The 21,255-nt window shown below is 35.3% G+C and overlaps 1 long non-coding RNA gene across 1 annotated transcript; it reads right to left on the minus strand.

Moving 5' to 3' along the window:
• Nucleotides 1-13,171: 13,171 nt before the first annotated feature.
• LOC136822941 (uncharacterized) lies at nt 13,172-14,426 on the minus strand. The gene is made up of 3 exons (XR_010848967.1): nt 14,168-14,426; nt 13,740-13,843; nt 13,172-13,273 (listed from the first exon to the last, which is right to left on the minus strand). It is a non-coding gene; the product is annotated as an uncharacterized lncRNA (long non-coding RNA).
• Nucleotides 14,427-21,255: the final 6,829 nt, after the last annotated feature.

Consider the following 21,255-nt stretch of genomic DNA (forward strand, 5'->3'; position numbering starts at 1 on the left):
TGCCATTTATCCTTGTAACTTTAATGAGAGGGTCAAAAATTGAAAATTTTCCCCGTCAGCGCAAACCATAAACAGCCTTAAACAGAAAGAAGCAACAGGTTTATTATTATGAGATGTAATTTTAAGCAGAATGATCAAAGGAATCCTGTGATGTTTAAACCATTTTTGTAAAAAAGAGAGTAAATGAGGTCGATTTTAGTCATACTAAATTGAAAATTTCTCCCGTCAGCGCAAACCATGGTTGCGCCTCCTCGTTCCCCTTTTGAAAACTATTCACGCTAATTCACAATTAATGCCCATGGGTCCCGTCAACGGGGGACCAGGGGGCATGGCCCCTCATGTTGCTTGTACTTTTAAAAGATTTCTATTATTTTTACATGAATTATTTTTCAAATTGAATTGAAATGGGTCCTAAAATAGCACTTTGAACCCTTCAAAATTCAAAACAATTTTCCGTTACCCAACCATGGTGGGCTTTGTCAATTTACTCAAATATACCTCAGCCCTCAAACCGGTGCCCTTTGAAGTGACCAGTTGTCCAACAATTTTTGATATGCATAAGTCAAGATTACGTCATTTTTCCTATCGAATAAGGTCAAGTCTTGGTCAAATTTCTTCCAGATTTTTCGGGTGTTTCCGATAGAAAAATTATATAAGCTTGACTTACGCGTATGAGAATACCGAAAAACTGATTGACGCCCAAAGACACACCTATTTGTGGGCAAAAATTAAGTTTATATAACAAAAATATGATCGTGAAAACTAAATTCTCTAGGCGTAATGGTGTGAAATCGAAGAAAATTGGCGTGATCGTGAAAATCAAATTTTTCAGGCGTAATGGCGTGAAATCGAAAAAAAATTGGCGTGATGGCGTGAATTTTGGGTCCGCTGGGGGGGGGGGCCTCCTAAAGCCCCAATTTAGTAACTTAGATTTATTAAAGCCTTTATATTAAGCAATATATCCGATGCAAAACAAAATTTATTAACCATATTCCTGCTAAAAATTGTCCTTATTTCATAGACATGTTCACAGATGATATAAGTCTAAAAACTTGTTAAAAAAATTGCATGCAAATGATAACCATTTTAACACAAAAATAAAGGTATTTTATTCAACTAATATTGGTTTTTAGGAAATAAAATCTTAGATTTACAAGTTGATATTATTCTAAGACTCATCTGAGTAAGAAAGTGCCAAAATATCTTGAGACTGACTACTAAGGGACTAATATGGAAATATGGCAATATGAATTTGGGAGATATCGAAATATGTTGTACACATTAGTTTCATATGAAAAACTTCCTTGTCATCAATATTTTAAACCACCATATTATACCATACACAAATAAAAAGTTACTTAAAAATGGATCTCCTTCTTTACAGATTTAGATTTCCAGTGCATAACATCTGTTACATTAGTATTCATGTGATAATATACCAAATTGTCAACCTTGAAATTGTCACATTTAGTTACAGTATTGCTTAATATTTACAACACTTTCCAGCAAACTTTTTTGTGAAATTTGTGTCTTGATAAACTAGACTCCATGACATTTGTATCATTCATCATTAAATCACATCTTGGAACAATAGAGTTCCTTGGTTCAATTATTGCAGGAATGTTTATCTTTGTTCATATTCTCATTATGTGCAACATTATCATTACATCATTGCCAGAAAGTTACATTGTATTGTCAGCTTTAGAGGTCATCAAACTTTGTTGAATTTGTAATCCTGGCACCTGAATGTGAAAGGAAAGAAAAATTCAAAATTTCATAATGGGAAATAATCTCTTTACAGTTGCCAACAGGGGGGGTCAATACTAAAATGTAAGACATACATGAGTACTAAAAGGATTTTCGCTAATTTTTGACATACCCCCACCTATTTTTCGAAAATGTTATTTTAGTACACATGTACTAAAATTATTTTGAGCAATTTAACATAGATACCACCCATTTTTTGCGCTTTTACGGCTTTAAATTTACCAAAATGGGGGCATCGTTACAAACCTAGTCGAATTTAGTGCATCAATCTGCAAAATAATATAATTTTATTACTAAACTGTGCTGAACTGTACATAAAAATATTTTTAAAAAATATTTAAAAAATTGGAAAAATTCTGAAAGATTTCTGAAGATTTTTTCGAAAATTCCTGAAAAAAAAAATCAAATTTTTCCAAAATTGATAAAAAAATGCTCCATTTTGGCTGATTTTAGAACAAAATACTAAGATTTTTCAAAAATTTCTTTAAGGGACCACCCTTTTTGGTATTTTAGTACACATGGTACTAAAATTATTTTTGAGCTTTTTTGCAGTACCACCACGTCACTAAATGTCATGATGTCAGAGATTCTAGTACCGACCCCCCCTGTTGCCAAATGTGTGGTCATTCGCTGAAATTTCCCAAAAAAAAAGACTTTAAACGGGTGAGACTCTGCTTGATGGTTTGAGCTATGTTTGCCATGCATATAAACTGAGCCATTACAGAAGTTTACGGGAACGTACAAAAAGAACCACAGGGTACGTACAATAAGGTACACTGGGATTGTACAATAAGGTTCACGGGGAACATACAATAAGGTTCACGGGGAACATACAACAAGGTATACTGGGAACGTACAATAAGGTACACTGGGAACGTACAATAATGTACGCTGGGAACATACAATAAGGTAGACGGGAACATAAAATAAGGTTCACGGGGAACGTACAATAAAATACAAGGGGAACGTACAATAAGGTACACAGGGAACCTACAGGGAACGTACAATAAGGTATATACACGGGGAACATACAATAAGGTACTGGGGAACATACAATAAGGTACATGGGGTACGTACAATAATGTATACGGGGAACGGCACAATAAGATACACTGGAACAACGTACAATAAGGTACACGGGGAGCGTACAAAAAAAAAGGTACCCAGGAACACACAAAAAGGACCAACGGAGAGCGTACAAAAGGTAGCCTGAAAGCATTCAAAAAGGACCATGGGTAGTGTACAAAAAGGACCACACAAAACGTACCAAAGGATCCCAGAGAGCGCACACAAAAGATACAAGGGAGGGGAGCATACAAAAAGGTAAACAGGGAGTAAAAGCATCTATTATGATCTAGTTTTCTTTTTAGCATCTGGCATCAAGGCTAAAAATGGGGCACTGAGAAGAGTGCAAGCTTTTCCAAGTTTTGACCATTAATATCTAGACAATATATACATGATGGAAATCAGAGAGAAATTTATGCTCACCTTCTTCTCAAGTCAAGATAGGAATGGATTGGATTTCCATGTGTTTCAGCTTCTTTCTCCACCCTTCTTCTTCTTCTTATGGGAAAAATAAATTCAGCACACACGAGAGAAACTCAGGCAGTCCTCTGAGCTTTACACACAATCATTTGTTTTATGAAAAGCTGGTAAATGGTAAAAACCCCTGCCATATTTTGATAGAAGGATACTATTTTTTTCCCCGCTAAATCTTCACGACGAGTTTTAGTCACGTGACTGATATGCAGCACGAATAAAGAAAACATTAACATCGAAAATGGACGAAGAAGAAACGGAAAAAGGCCGTTTTAACAAATATTCCCCTATAGTAGGGAAATATTTAATAATCTGATTAAAAATAAGTTAGTTTGATATTCAGTTTGATATTCAGTTTGATATTCGAAATTCAGTTTGATATTCGACTTTTTGCTCTACAAAGGAGAGCAGACATTTGTTGGACTACTAAACTTCAAAAGATGTTAGCCACTATTCCTAAGTATCATTTCCACCAAAAATGGTCGCTCTCCACCTCAGTGGGGGAGCTCTAATATTATGCAACCACTCAGTTTGAAAATCGTCTAATTAGCGTTTTGAGCCCTAGAAAGGAGAGCAGACATATGTTGAACTTCTAAACTTCAAAAGATGTTAGCCACTATTCCTAAGTATCATTTCCACCAAAAATGGTCGCTCTCCACCTCAGTGGGGGAGCTCTGAAATTATGCAACCACTCAGTTTGAAAATCGTCTAATTAGCGTTTTGAGCCCTGCAAAGGAGAGCAGACATATGTTGAATTTCTAAACTTCAAAAGATGTTAGCCACTATTCCTAAGTATCATTTCCACCAAAAATGGTCGCTCTCCACCTCAGCGGGGGAGCTCTAAAATTATGCAACCACTTAGTTTGAAAATCGTCTAATTAGCGTTTTGAGCCCTGCAAAGAAGAGCAGACATATGTTGAACTTCTAAACTTCAAAAGATGTTAGCCACTATTCCTAAATATCATTTCCACCAAAAATGGTCGCTCTCTACCTCAGTGGGGGAGCTCTAAAATTATGCAACCACTTAGTTTGAAAATCGTCTAATTAGCGTTTTGAGCCCTGCAAAGAAGAGCAGACATATGTTAAACTTCTAAACTTCAAAAGATGTTAGCCACTATTCTTAAGTATCATTTCCACCAAAAATGGTCGCTCTCCACCTCAGTGGGGGAGCTCTAAAATTATGCAACCACTCAGTTTGAAAATCGTCTAATTAGCGTTTTGAGCCCTGCAAAGGAGAGCAGACATATGTTGAACTTCTAAACTTCAAAAGACGTTAGTCACTATTCCTAAGTATCATTTCCACCAAAAATGGTCGCTCTCCACCTCAGTGGGGGAGCTCTGAAATTATGCAACCACTCAGTTTGAAAATCGTCTAATTAGCATTTTGAGCCCTGCAAAGGAGAGCAGACATATGTTGAACTTCTAAACTTCAAAAGACGTTAGTCACTATTCCTAAGTATCATTTACACCAAAAATGGTTGCTCTCCACCTCAGTGGGGGAGCTCTAAAATTATGCAACCACTTAGTTTGAAAATCGTCTAATTAGCGTTTTGAGCCCTGCAAAGGAGAGCAGACATATGTTGAACTTTTAAACTTCAAAAGATGTTAGCCACTATTCCTAAGTATCATTTCCACCAAAAATGGTCGCTCTCCACCTCAGTGGGGGAGCTCTAAAATTATGCAACCACTTAATTTGAAAATCGTCTAATTAGCGTTTTGAGCCCTGCAAAGGAGAGCAGACATATGTTGAACTTTTAAACTTCAAAAGATGTTAGCCACTATTCCTAAGTATCATTTCTACCAAAAATGGTCGCTCTCCACCTCAGTGGGGGAGCTCTAAAATTATGCAACCACTTAATTTGAAAATCGTCTAATTAGCGTTTTGAGCCCTGCAAAGGAGAGCAGACATAATGTTGAACTTCTAAACTTCAAAAGATGTTAACCACTATTCGTAAGTATCATTTCCATCAAAAATGGTCTAAATTCCCAAGTCTTATATACTGTTCTTTTTATTTGGAATGAATACGGTTGCTAAAATTCAGGAATTCTGTTTGATTGCAGACAACTGTTTGAATATTTTTTGATGAATAATCGAATGAGAATAAATGGAGAGCAAAGACTCAAAGGGTTTTGAAGCTCGATGGAAATGTTTCACTTAATCTTCAAAATTGTCTTTGAGTTTGACCTGGGGGATATTGAAGAATATTATAGCTTTTTGGATTCTATCATACTATATTAAAGATATTCGCCCGTAATTATGAGATTCTAAAATGATAGAGAAGAGCTGCGAGCGGAGCCGTGTAGTTCATTTTTTTTGAAATTTTGTTACTTTGGTTGGTCAGGTGCTTGATGGCTATGCAAGTTTCCCTAAACTGATGCAAGTTACCCGATTTTACGGTAGGAGACAAAATTTACTCCCAGTGAGAGTGACCAATCTTGGCTTATTTCTGGTGTTTGTCAGGAATGATGAATTCTTGTAAAAAAGCAGTAAATTTTTTAGTATTTCAATTTTCAATCTGCATGAATATAACCATAAAAGAGCAAATTTGTTCCTTTACTGACACTTGTTCTAAAATTGCTTGTGATACAAGATAGAACAAGTTACTTCAAATGAAGAGAGAGAAGAGAGAGAGGAAGACGTTTTAAGTCCAAAGAAGGAACTGAAGTGTGCATTTGTTAAAACAACACTAACATCTTACGTAATACAACATGTATCCAAATGTTACCAAACGGCAGCAATCAGAGTGATGCTCCCAACTGGTTCCAAGACTGAAGTTTGGCTGGCAAGGCAAAAACTGGAAAATAGATTTTCAAATGAGCTTCAAATTGTAGGTTTTTTTTCTTGCGCGACCGCTCTTTATGGAGTGAAGAAAGGAGATGAACAACAAACTATTGCCGGAGTAAGCTTTTGGGTAATGTTTGACTGGCCCGATATGGCTATTGAATCATACAAATGCCACTTGACAAAAATTGTTATTGAATCTGGACTCGATATCGTACACTGCAAAGCTGTGAAAGGAAGAAGTAAGCTTTTTTTGATATTGTTTTTTTTATTCAAAATTCACGTGTTCACTCTTTGTTTCGCTCAAATATATATTTTTTCTTGACGTTGTTTCAACGTTTATCTAACGTTCAGAACGGCCATATACCGTTAGATGAACGTTGTGTGCCAACTGGGGCGAAACATCTTATAACTAACGTTCATATAACGTTATACGAATGTTGAAACTACCTTGTATACTAGCTGGGTTAGGACTTTACAACTTTTTGACAAGTCTGGAAACTAGCACACTTTTTAAAAAACCTTAAGCAGTTTCTAAAAACACGGCGTCGATTTTTGAGAGGTTCCAGATCTAGCTATAAATGTTGCCTAGACCAAGTGTCATCAAACATGCGCTAAATTTTTGACTCGGACTTTATCTTCAAGTTTGAATTTTCTCAGATAGAAATTTTGACTAGCTTGTCATTTATACCCAGTTTTTCAAAAAAATAGTTTTTTCAGACACTTTTTTACGATTTTTTACGATTTTTTACGGACACTTTGAATTCTTCTCTTCTTGTCCCTTGCTTGTCACTCGTTATCCCTGCTTATCCCTTGTTTTTTAGAGGAAAAGTTTTTCGGACATTGCGATTTTTTATGGACACTTTGACTTCTTGTCTCTTCTTTCCCCTTGCTTGTCACTCGTTATCCCTACTTATCCTCCTTATCACTTGTTTTTTAGAGGAATAGTTTTTCGGACATTGCCATTTTTTACGGACACTTTGATAAAGTCTTGTCTCTTCTTGTCCCTTGCTTGTCACTCGTTATCCCTGCTTATCCTCCTTATCCCTTGTCTTTTAGAGGAATAGTTTTTCGGACATAGTATTTTTTACGGACACTTTGAATTCTTGTCTCTTCTTGTCCCTTGCTTGTCACTCGTTATCCCTGCTTATCCTCCTTTTCCCTTGTTTTTCAGAGAAATCGTTTTAACAAATATTACCTCTATAATATGGAATTATCTAAAAAAATAAAAGATTTCGTAAATCTTGTTTTATAACCATTCTGTTCTATGCTTTATTTATTAAAGCAGAAATAAAAATCATTAAGAATTACCCAAATGAAAGTACTATAATGATGTCATTGGGCCATCTTCCACACAGAATAGTTTACAGAATTTAGCACTACATTTACAATGACAGCTTTAAAGAAAAAATACAGTAATCATAAAGTTAAAAAAAACGAAAAACGAAAACAATAATACAAAAGGATACAGAACACAGCCACAGAACACAAAATTGAATTAAATTAAAGTAGAACTGGCTTTATTAATGGACATTTTTGGATTCGTGAAAATTTATGAATTCCCCGAAAGTTGTGCTTAGGCTTTCAAATTTAATACACATATTTGATACACCATGCAAAACCCATTGCAAGTGGAATTTGTTCAACATAGCCGCGATATTATATTCTAGTATACTATTTGTGGATGAAAATTATAGTCAGGAAGCTGGAGATTTTATGTTAAAAATTTTTGCTGGACACTCTGAATTTTCTTGAGCGTTGCGTCAAAAAAAAAACAATTACGTCAGTTTCCTTTAAAGAAAATCACTATTCCCTCAGTAGAAATGTGACGAAAAATCAAAGTTGGTAAAACTTTAAATAACTCTCAAAATTCGATAAAGAGGACCTAACCCATTCTGACGTCTTCGAAGCCATTTTTTTTCGAGAAAATGACGCTACTAGTCTTTTATATCGAATTTTGAGAGATCGAATGGTAAAATACAAATTAACAACGTATTTCCTTAACAACTGAACTGAAAATTACAGATTTTTATAAAAATATCGGTATACTAATTTTTAGCGCATCCGGTATAATATTATAACTTAATACACATATTTACAATAAAATATATTCTAGAAAAATAATCCATTATAACCAGGTCAAACCGAAAAGTCGAACGAGCTTTTTCCCTTATTTTTAATTTTTTTTCTTACTCTTTCTAAAAGTTTTATGCACCTTTAAGACACCCCTGTCTCACAGCCCCGGTGGAACTTTTTTGTCTTCAGTGATAAAAATTCCTTTTGAAATCCCAATGGGGATAGAAATTATATTGTTCCAAGGTTGAAAAATCCAGTGGGGATGGTTTTGGAGTGCAATTTTTAAACATTGAATTTCGAATGGGGATGAAATCAATTTCAATTTCCCAATGGGGCTGAGTTTCCAGTGTATTTTCCCACCAGGGACAAAATTTTCGCAAAATCTTTCAGTGGGGCTGGGGTCCCAGCGGGTCTGTGACACAGGGATGTTTTAAGTAAAGTGTTTAGGAGTATTTTGGACGTACGTACGTCACTCTCGTTTCGAGGGTTAAGTAATATCGTGAAATTAACTAAAATCAATCAGTAACGAAAAATAAAAATGGAATAGACATGATGTGAAAGCAAAATCAGTAAAATAAATAGTCTAATAAATTGAAAGCAAATTTTATTTATTCATCTTCTTTTTAATTTGATTTATTAAGTTGATAACCTTCTGCCTAACATTTCTATCTCCCCGCTCCTTAAGCAAGGGAATGTCTTCTATTATTTTTCTTACTTCGTATATTGAAGGGGCCTCAAGGCTGGCAAAAGCAACGGCAAATTCTTCCGAAATGATGTTAGTCACTGCTGTCGGCCATAAAGTCCAAGTCTTCCGCTGAAAAAAGGAAAATATAGATATCATAATAAAGAATCAGAGAAAGATTGTCCACTGTTTTTTGCGGAAGTTGATAAAAATTGACCATCAGTTGAACATGGTTTTTTTTCCTATCTACGATTTTGTGTTTCCGGGGGTTTTGTCGTTTGGAATTGATTAACTAACAGTTAGGTAGGGTCAGGGTTGGTAGTAACGGCTTGTCACTGTGTCGGGTGCATACTCGGCGCCTTGGGCCCCACAGGGTTGCTAGTAACGGCTCGAATTTCAGTCAGGTTAAAAAAGGGGTACTTTTACATATATTATAATAACATTACCCCCGTCTTTTTTGTCATTCTATAAGTATTTACAAATTTTATGGTCTGCTGTGCGTGTGTGGCTCAATGGTTATCGCGCTGGGTTTCTGATAAGAGATCGTTTCATTTGGTGGTTCGAATCCCGGTCGGGTCGATTTTGGAGAGAGTTTGAAATATCAAATTCATAGAAAAGTTAGTAGAAATCAGAAAACAAGTCTCAGAAAGTCAGAAAATAGAAAAGGAGATAGAGAGATAGGAAGTAGAAAAACAGAAGGGGGTGTTCGGTTGACGGTCAGTTTTTATCACCTTCCGTTTTTTGCTTACTTTGGAAATCTGTGAATTTTGACCATTAAAGATTTTAAAAATCCGAATATCGTAAGGGAAGAAATTTTGGCGGATTGCACAAAAAACATTTTTAGAGGGAATTTAATTTGGCGGATCGGCAATGAAATTAATTTTGGCGGCAATTTAATTTGGCAAACTATGAGTGTCAAGGTTCAAAATCAGATTTAATTTGGCGGATGGTGGAAAAAATAAATTTCGCCGTATTTCGGTAAAATCCGCCAAATCCGCCAAATGTTCTTTTCGTTCCTAGGATAAATATACATGTAAATTCAAGTATAAAGTAGAAGAAATCTCTCTCTTTAAGACCAATCAATCAAAATGGGCGAAAATAGAGATTATTAAAAAAAATACTTACTTTCTTTATGGTCGATGGACTCTTGGTTAGCCAAGACTATAAAGAGTAAATAATAAAAGATGTCTAGGGACAGGCACAAAAATACACAAAGAAAGTTATTTGGTGACATCAAACTAACTCAAAAGTCGATATAAGCCAATTTAGGGGTGGTATATGGAATATTTTTGTCTAAAGCAGTTAATACATGGTGGACTAAGTGTCAAAGGGTGGTGGGTAAAAATTCAAAAGTCTAAAAAACAGTTAATACGGATGGTGTTTTGGACCAACTGCTTGTCCCCCCTGTTAGGGAGTGAGTTAAAAACTGTCCCTGAAAACATATCGAACCATGCCGCATCCGAAGAAATATGACTCTCGAAATTTAAATATTGTAAACACGAGCGGTTTAAAATATAATCTGTAAATTTGTAAAATCTTAATATAATATATAAAGATACCCTCATCAAATGACTTACGATCAGGTAATCGAGGCGCTTCTCCATTGCCATTGCTCCCAAAATCATAATCATTGCCATGTACTAAAAATACAATGTAAAGTAAAATCACATCTACCGTGATTCCAGTCCACTGAGCTTTATAAGCCCCGGAGAAAAGTTGCTGGTCGACTAAAATCCTTGATCGGAGTTTTTAGAAATTTGGTACCCTAACGACGAGTTTGGATATTGCTTTTACAGAATAGTGGTCCCAGACGTCGTCGTTATAGCCATCAAAAAAGGATAGGATTTAGAAAACTGGTATTCATCTCCAGGTTTCCGGGCTAGCTCAATCACCCCTGTCTCACCTAGCTAATTACTAGCTAATTATAAGGCCAAAATGCTTGAGAGCACGAATTTTGACCTGAAGAAGCACCTTGAAAGAACTAATTTTTGCAGCTTTGACCCAAATTGAATATCATTTTCAAATAGTATGTTTAAATGTGCAAAACCAAGATCTGAAAAAAATCATCTAGCTCTAAAATTTAGATAGATTCCACAAGATATCTCGTATTAACCTGAGTCATTTGTGCGTGATTTTCTCTTGACGGAAGGTTGATCTTTGGTTCTTGGTTGATTTTCTAAACGATATGAAATCGTGTCATTTGGAGACCCTTTTCAAACAACAAAATAAATTGTCTTGCTGGTTGAAAAATGTGAATCAACATGACTTTCCGTGGCAATGAAACCTACTATGTATTCTACATCATTTTTATAAGCCTTAAGCTCGTAATAATATTCTAAACGATATTTTCGCTTTTACTCAGTCTTTAAGCCTCGCTTTAAACGACCGTACGTTCAGCAGAAACAGTTTCGAGCAAAAGTCGAGCCTAACTGCAAGACTTTTCCGTTTATAAGGGGTGTTTTGTTGAATTCTGCAGCCTTATTATAAAGGCTGGTCTCCACTTGCACGCGCTGCGATTGCACTTTTTTTGCTTCAATCCTTTTTGCTTGGAAAAAAGGTTACGTCATAAAAATGTAGCGCGCGCTTGAAAAAAAAGTTGAATACATTTCTACTTTTTTCAACCGTTAATGGAGTTGCTTCATTTTTCTTTTGACCAATACTAGCGTGGAAGCTTTGCTCGAAAAAGTGCGATCGAAGCGCACGCAAGTGGAGACCGGCCTTAAGGCCTAGGTATCTTTTAAAAGTTTAGATAATTCCCCTGTGTCATAGACCCAATAGGACCCTTTATTGAAACACATCGTCTCCGGGTCGAAATTTCGTTAAATTGTATTAAACTAAACTCTCTACAAAAAAATATCAACCGATTGCACTGTAGGCGGGTGAAATAAATATTGTATTTTTACAAAATATTTGTTGATATGTGTCGCGCCGCCCAAAAGGCAACCAGAACCACACAACAACCAGAATATGCATCCAAACTTCTAACATTGAACAAACACGTTTTAACGAAGCTGCTTCTAAGCTGGACAAAACCATGCCATATATAACTTCCCTAAAAACCCTATTTTCACAACAATGCAATATGTCTAAAATATCGATGAAAATATGATCAATATAAAAAAAAATCTCGACGAAAACCAAATTCACATTTACATAGATACACCTCTTATCCGTGTTTCTGAAAACCAGGCAGGATTTAAAAATCTGAAATATCGCTTGGATGCAAGATTGTTTTTAAAACTCACAAGTGGGAAAACGGGAACTTCAGGAACTTTCTTAAATTCAGCTAGGATTGCATAAGAAAAGAGATTAGAACGGTTGACCTTTTTGCTGCGAATATTCTATTCGGAAATACTATACGACTTTATCTGGAAATCACAACCCCTTCTCACAAACTCGGTAGGATTTGTGGGGATAAATATAAATGACTGAAACTCGATGGGGATTGATATTCTCATATTTTTTATGACCGGGGATTTCAATTATTTTGTTTTCAAGTCAGAAAATTGAGTGGGGATGAGAAAAATAGTAAATATTTTGCAGTGAGGATTGATTATTTTCAGTTGGGACAAAAATTTGAAAAGTTGTCATTCTCACTGAGGAAAAAAGTTTTATCTGAGAAAGGGGTGTCTGTTTCGGCGTTCATTTAACGTTATTCCCACAAATTTCTATAAAGCCCTAATAAGCTTTTCCAAGCTACAAAAAGTGAATATCGCAAAGAATATTGTTGCTATTTTTCTCGAAAATCCGCGAAGTTTCTAATTGGTCAATCACTGAAATTCTATTGTAATTTTACGTGAAAAAAAAAGGATTTCCTAACTGACCACGGCTCACTTTTCAGCCAAAGTACTTTATCTATCCGTTCTGGCTTTATAGATATGTGGTTATACCGGGGGCCTATATCTTAATGGGACGGTTTGAAGCACTGACTGAAGCTGGACTGCTCTTAGAAATCAGCTAACCATGACCACGAATGAGATTGTCCAGGTCTGAGGAGTGGTCTGAGAAACCAAACAAGATTGGGCTTTTCTAGAAAAAAATTTTATCCACTCTTGAAAATATGCTCAACCCCTGGATATCCTCTTTGATAAAGATCCTTACCCCTGGATATCATATTTTTTACTTGAAAAGACACTTTGTCCCCTTGATATCCGCTCCCTTGAACAAAAATCATTAACCCTTAATCTAATCCCCTGGAAATCCAATATCCTCAACAGGGGGGACACGGACTATTTCTGGAAATACCCATTATCTTCTCTTCAAAATGTGCATTCAAGTGTACTCTATTCAACTCTCAATCAAGAATGTAAATATCTTACCAAACAATCTCTCTCAGCTGAACCACATAGTTTGTCACTGTTGCATTGAGTCTTTGGTGTACAACCTTTCATATGGAATTGCCAGGCGTTAAAAAGTTTCCATGAAGCCTAAAAATTAGGATAAAATATTATATACCTTAAAATATAATACATATAAAGCATTATATCTTAAACCTTAAGATTTACCTATTTTTTTTCGTCAAATCAGCGTAATTCGTGAAACCTCGATGGTACGCCAAAAATTTCAGAAGTTTTTGCTGAGAGATCTTGGTCTAAGTTTTCTAAAGCAACACGAAATTTCGGTTGGAAATATGACTTTAAGTTTCGAGCTGTAACTAGTAGCATGACGTTTTTTGGACATACTTCTTCGTTTCTACGTGTTGATAGCGTAGCGTGGTGGTTTGATCGTAATCGGGGCAATATGAGGAGCCAATTCCCAGATTGGTTATTTTGGTGTCCCCTTTAAAGGAAAATACTTTTGGAAAAACTATGTGAGCAAAGTGAGTACAAACTTTTTGGAATTTTTCTTCTTTATGTCTAAAACCTGCCCCAAAAGCCCTGGTAAGAGTTTTACCTGGAAACACATTTCAGAGACATCACAATGTGCTTCATATTGTTGACTTGAACAGGTGGTCATTGATTTCTGGCTGTAACATTGTTGACAACGCAAACCATCAACTATATGGAGAAGAGATTTCACCGTATTACTTCGAATAAACACCCGTTGAAAATCTTCTCTAAAGGAGGGGCATTATTCGACGAGGCGCTTCAAGGAAGAAGTAATCGAAGTACCAGGTTATTTGTTTGTGTTGAGTTTAAAAATCACTATCAAAACTTTACCTGTTTTGCTCAGTTCATAAATTTCACAATTATAACAAATTGCACAAAAGTTGGCTATATGGTGTCTTATGTAGCAACATTGGGGTTTTAATATGATAGAGACAATATAAATATCTAACGAGTGAGTTGTTCGATCAAAGTATTTAAGAAAGTAAATCTTACCTTTATTTGAAAATGTCATAAAAACAAAAGTCAGAAACAGGACAAAATTTCTCATCTTGTTGATAATGGTAAAACTCAGTCGAAATAAAATTTAAATCACACCATCACTGAAATTTTTGTTCTTGATAGCAAGCATTTTGTTTTGTGGTTTCTCCTTTGATCCTTCGTTTTGATAAAAATTCTTATTCGTATAAGTCATATCTTGAAACGAGCAAGCTTCATGGGCACGACATGCCCCTTATTTATGTAAGTCCTAAAATGTCATAATAAGTTCTTTTAATATGATTGATACCCAGTGTTTTAGGTGCTTGAAAATAATGTGTTGGCATTTCGGTGTTGCAAGACATTTCAAGGTTCAAAAGAATCATGGGTAATCGTGAATGATGATTGCACATTCTCCTCTAACTCTAAACCATAGTAACTTCCCACACCGTAAACTCCCGACTCCCATACCCACAGAAGAAAAGACACAGTGTTTTCTTTATAATTTGGTGGACGGGTCTTTGCAAGCACTGAGGATACTCTGGACAGCGGATAAAATACAAGAAGTTTATTCGTTGAGTACTGTATAATAAATTCTTGGCTCGAGTGTCATTGTTGTAAATTTGAACGTGGTAATATTTCGTAGAAAGTAGTGATTGCGAACCGGCCGGATGCGCCACAAACCCCTTCGTGAGAGGAAAATACATATTCCTCTTCCCAATGCACGGTCGCGTCCTCGAGGGTTAAGGCACTACTCTTGAGTCTCTCGCAAATACGATCTCTCATTAAATCGTTCATAATTACCGCCTCTCGTTAATTCGTTTGTAATCACGTATATTTCGTCAGTTCTTTCGATGGGAATATATGATAACATCGACCAATGTTAGGATATCGTATCATATCGTTTCGTCTTTCGAGTTCGGAATGCTCGGATTCTTCTCTTGCAGGTGTTGTCAGTGGTTGTTCGTTATCGAGTTTTTATCGTGTATCTGATTTGTCCGGTTGCTCTTTTAGTCGGCTATAGAATCGGAAGTGTTTTTCTGGATACATATCCCGTTTCGTTGCCTCCGGTCATCGTCGATGCATCACATGAAAATAAAATATAAGATTTATGTAAGTAAGGTTAATGTCCAGAGCCCTCGACCCGAGATGTTGTTTTGAAAAAGGGCTACCATTTTTAAACCCATACATGTCTCATCTGAGCATGCGTACTCGAACCCATGTCTCTCGGACGCCCGTCCGCCCATTCACGATCACGCCCTGACGCCCTACTATTTGAGTGTGAGATCGCGGAGAAACTAATTTTCGCTCTATCTTCGACTGCGCGAAAATACGCCTCTTATGACTTCTTCCTTCTCCCCATCTATATGCTTTGTATCTCAAAGAAAACCAAGTTGTGACACTCACGGTACCTGCACGGTGCAGATAGTTTAAGTAAGTAAGTAGTAAGTAAGTCTGCGACCGCAGTCGGAGGCGACCCGAAGGCTCCTCTTTCGATAGCTATCTACCCAAAGGTAGGGGGGGGCGCCACTCTTTCTCCCTGGATTTCTCCACTTACCCTTGATCCTCTTAGTTGCTGAGCATCAAGCAGAGAGGCATCAAGTACCATTTTGAGAATCTTTGGTATGACCCGGCTGGGGGTTGAACCCACAACCTTGCAAACCGTAGCCGGATGCTCTACCACTGTACTATGGTCGCTGCAGATAGTTTAGACAAATCGGTAAGTTATGGCATGTCTCAAAAACCTAAAAATTACCATATCTTTTGAAGATCATTAGCCGGCAGAAAATGAGCAAACCAATGATTTACTACGAAGGATACCATATGAAGTTTCCCTGTAGGGGTGTTACCTAATTGTTTACGCCCTCATTTTCGTGAAAAACCGCAAAAACCAAAAAGTGCTGACGTCAGCAAAACTTGTGAATAACTCAAGTTTGGCTAAACGTAGAAACATGAAATTTGGACTAAAGTTGCACATCATTAAAAGGATCATTTTGAAGAAAAAAAATGTTTGAAATTTTGCTGACAGCAGCACTTTTTTGCAAAATTTCGTATTTTGCTGATTTCTGCTGACGACAGCAAAATTTTGAAAAATTTGAAATGTTATTTTTTGCAAAATTATCGTATTTTAATGATAGGGGTGTGTTGGTTGCTGTACTTGTACTCTCCATACCATAAGCATCATAAGGGCTTCTGAGCTCAGCACATCATACTTCTGCTGTTATAATAACGGCATTTAACGAATGTGATGACGGTAATGACCTTTGGTTCGAACAATGTTTATATCCCAGAAATGGATGAAAAACATTAAAGTGGGAAACTTGAGTATGTAGAGTCTCTTTGACTCAAAGTTTGAGCATGGAGGTAATAAAGATATAGATGGAGAGAAAACGTCTCGGTAATGATCTAAATGGTCGTTGAAATCTTTTATAAATCTACTCAAAGCGGCTTTTCTTTGATGTACCATCATTGGAAGCAAAAAAGATCAATTTATAACTTTATAAGAACAGAAAGAGACTGTTTGGTTGATTTTGAAAAACTTAATTTTGCCGAAAATCTTTGTTAAAATGCGATTCGAAATAGTTTCAACTGATGTAAGACTAAAAGAGTATATTAATTTCATAGGGACACATTTTTGGGCTGGCATTTTGTTAACATTGAGAGTTGCATCACATTATCATTGAAAATTTCTTATCTTAAAATCTTCACGTCTAAGTGGGCAGCGGTTTTCATACTCTGACAAAATGATCGATACAAGGTTCCTAATCGTAACACGTAATTCTTTTTTAAATCTATCGATGGCTTTATGGGCAGCTTCCCCTAGAAGTTTGGAGTATTGTGCTTATTAGGGCTTATTATGTGAAGTTTTTTTCAATTTTTCATGACAAGGCTATTATATTTCAATATACTTGTTAAAAATGTGGAGGGGCAAATCACTAAAATAAATCTCGTACATAATTCTATAAATCAAAAATAAATCAAAAATAAATCAAAAATCAAAAATAAATCAAAAATAAATCAGAAATCAAAAATAAATCAGAAATAAATCAGAAATCAAAAATAAATCAGAAATAAATCAGAAATCAAAAATAAATCAGAAATAAATCAATAAATCAAAAATAAATCAGAAATAAATCAATAAATCAACAATAAATCAGAAATAAATCATGAATAAATCAAAAATAAAAAAAAAATCTTTCGAAAAAAAATTACTTTTCAACTTTTTTTAATTTTTTCAATTTTTTTTAATTTTTTGAAAATAATTTTGATTATCAGTTCGTTATAATTTGAAAAAAATTTTCCATAAAATTACTCCTATTCATAAATTACAGTATATGGCCCCCAAAATGTAGACGGCCCCCAAAACGGAGACGGCCCCCAAAACGGAGACGGCCCCCAAAACGGAGGTCGTCATTAAAATGAGGATTCTGACTTGAAGATTTATCAGAATTAAACGATTTGTGTTTATTTTGAAAGAATGATGGTTATACTTAAAAATGAGCATGTTTTTGATGGTTTGAGACAGATTGTAAATAATATACTTGCGTCTGAAGGAAATATTTTAACACCAAAATTAGATAAAAATTGCATATAACTCACTTTAGCTCCTTGGATATTGAAAATAAATTATGAAAATGAGGTATAGGAAACTTTCTAAACCTAATGCCCTTCAAAAAATGCAGATACATCTGTGACTTTAGAGAATGGATAAAAGATATAGCATCTTAAAGGTCAACCAGTATTTTGGGGCCTTAGAATCAGCATTGATAAAACCGAAAATTCTAAACATGAGAAACAGCAAAAAATCTTGGAATTCCATTCCTATCAGCTTGAGTTAATAGTTTATAACAAAAAATTAACATTATATATAAAATTCTTCGCTGAATCAGCAAAAACGGCAAATTCTCTCATTTTTTAACAAAATATAGGAGAAAAATACCTTTAAAGTTTAATATTTTCAGTTTCAGTTAAGCTGTTTTTCTAAAATTTCCACAGCATATTCCATACATGAATGGAACTATTTTCAAAAGAGATTGGTTTTCAGAAACTTGATTAAGACGTTGTAAATCAAAATTGTCATTTTGAAAATGTCTTAATTTTCATTTTGGACTTTGCATCGTCGACAATCTTGAAATATTTTATAAAAATCATAAATTTTACATCCATCGGGTCGTAAATTTAAGGGAAAACACAAATATGTTCATAGTTTCTCCCCCTATTACCACTGGGCTTAATAATTTGATTTTAACTACACCTACGTTTTGGGGGCCCCAAACCTCCGTTTTGACAACCACTGTAAAAATTTTACCAAACAAATTTATGCCCAAAACCCTCTAAATCGCATTTAAAAACTATGGTCAAAATTTTGTATTCATATCTTAAAGATATCTCGAGAAATCGCTAAAATTGCAAACCTCCGTTTTGGGGGCCATTAGAAAAAAGCTACCTATCTTTGAGTGATTTAAAAATATTGTTGAAATTGAAAATTTTGAAAATGAACTTCCAGGAAATAAAGTAGAGATGTTAAAGCTTTTCATGCAGCAAAAAAAATTGTAAAACCTCTTTTCCTTCTAGATTTGAGAGAAATTTCAAATTTGATCGACGTTTTGGGGGCCACATACTGTAGAGATAAATGAAAAATAAATTAAAAATAAATCATAAATAAATCATAAATCAAAAATAAATCAAAAATAAATTCATTTTATCGTCACATCGAGCCATTGCAGCTTTCTGTTTCACAGCATTTGTACTAGAAAGAAAAAAATAAAATTGTTATATGCACAGATCTCTATTAAATACTGATTGGATCATCTTTCGCAGCAGTCTTCGCAACTAAAAATTACGTTGTCTACATCCCCGTGTCACATACCCGTTGGAGCCCCCACCCCACTGAAAAAAATGACCAAATAATCTTTCCTGGTGGATTAAATTAACCCTACTGGGAAGTGTTCTATTGCTTTATTCCCATCGGAAATTAAATAGAAAAAATATTGCATCCACTCTTGAAACAATTGATCCCCATCGGTATTTTGATAAAGTTGTCATTCCCACTGAGGCTCATTTTTCAGCAAAAATACTTTATCTCATTCCCACTGAGGCTCATTTTTCAGCAAAAATACTTTATCTATCTCTTCGGGCTTTATAGACTTGTGGTTATACCGGGGGTATATGTTGATTAGACAGTTTGAAACAGACTGGAGTTAGATGGCTCTTAGAAATCAGCTAATTATGACCACGAATGAGATTGTTCAAGTCTGTGAAACAAAATAAGATTATCTTCTCTTCAGAGGTCACTCTATTCAACTCTTACAATCAAGAATGTGAATATCTTACCAAACAATCTCTCTCTGCTGAACCACATAATTTGTCACTGTTGCACTGAGTCTTCGGTGTACAACCTTTCATATGAAATTGCCAGGCGTTAAAAAGTTTCCATGAAGCCTAAAAATTATGATAGAATGTTATATGAAATGTAATAATTTAACGGAAGATAACAATTTAAACTTAAATTTTGCGGCGCCTGATTTTTTGTCGAATCAGCAATTTCTTTTTGCATAATTCTTCTAAAAATTTGAGACGTCAAACCTTGATGGTGGGTTTAAAAAGAGTTTCAGAAAAAAAGGTTTTTCCCGCAGTTTTCAAGAGCTCTACGTCTAAGTTTTTTTAAACAACAACGGAATTTCGGTTGGAAATGACTTTACTTTTCATAAGCTATAATTAATAGGGGGACAATTTTTGGACATATTTGTTCATTTCTACGTGTTGGTAGCGTAGTGGTTTGATCGAAATTGGCGCAAACTGATGAGCCAATTTTCCCAAATTTTTTTTTTTTTGGTGTCCCCTTTAAAGGAAAATATTTTTGGAACAATTATGTGAGCAAAGCGAGTAGAAATATTTTTAGATATTTTTCCTCTTTATGACTGATGATATCTGCTACCATGCTACTGACTACTTTAAGCTGAAAACACATTTCAGAGACATCACAATGTGCTTCATATTGTTGACTTGAACAGGTGGTCATTGATTTCTGACTGAAACATTGTTGGCAACGTAAACCATCAACTATGGAGGAGAAATTCATTAACCTTGAATTACCGTATTCCTTCGCATAAGCATCCATTGAAGATTTTCCCTAAAGGAGGGGCGTTTTACGAGGCGTTTAAAGGAAGGAGATGTTCAATTGAAGTAACACGGTAATTTATTTGTGGTGGGTTTAAAGCACTACCAAAACATTAAACCCTTTTGATTCCCTGTTTTGTTCAGTTCATACTGTTTAAAATGTACTTACCTATTGTATAACAAACCAATAGTTCACTGAACAATCGAAAAACGCCAAAATCGCAAAAATTCGGATAGTGCTGTGATAGCCACTTTTTGGCGATTTTGGCGCTCTTGATTGTTAAGGGAACTATTGGGTTGTTGTACGGTAAGCACGGTAAATTGCACAATCATAACAAATAACACATGGCTATGAGATCGGGGAAAAAATACACTTAACGATCGTTGCACTACATGGAAGTTAGTCTAATTCGCAGACCTATACTTCCTATAGGAAACTTTTTTCGCTAGAGGATGAGCAGAAGCCTACATGGAAGTTGGGTCGGACAAAAACTACAAATGGCTTTGGGTACGAGATTGGGTCGAATGATGTCTAATGCAGCAACATTGGGGAGACAATATAGATATCTAACCAGTGATGGTTTGATCAAATTATTTTAGATATTCATTTAAAATTAATCTTACCTTTATTTGAAAATGTCATGAAAACAAATACCAGAAACAGGACAAAATTTTTCATCTTTGTCAACAGTTTTAAAACTCAGAAAAAAATTCGAATCACACCATCATCAAAATTGTTGTGTGCGTCTGAGTAAATGATTTTTGTTCTCGATAGCAAGCATTTTGTTTTGTGTTTTTTTCCTCTGATCCTTCGTTTTGATAAAAAAGAAGTATTATTTTTTATGTTGTATAAGCCAACCTAAAACGAGCACGCTCCATGGGCGTGGCATGGACCTTGTTGAAGAAAGTCATTTTAGAGCGTGTTGGTCGGTGTTAAGAACATCCGAAGGCTTTAATTTAAATTTTTTTAGATATTCTTATAAAAA

The sequence above is a fragment of the Clytia hemisphaerica genome, unplaced genomic scaffold (assembly GCF_902728285.1).
Source record: "Clytia hemisphaerica strain Z4C2 unplaced genomic scaffold, Clytia hemisphaerica genome assembly, whole genome shotgun sequence".
Taxonomy (NCBI): Eukaryota; Metazoa; Cnidaria; class Hydrozoa; order Leptothecata; family Clytiidae; genus Clytia; species Clytia hemisphaerica.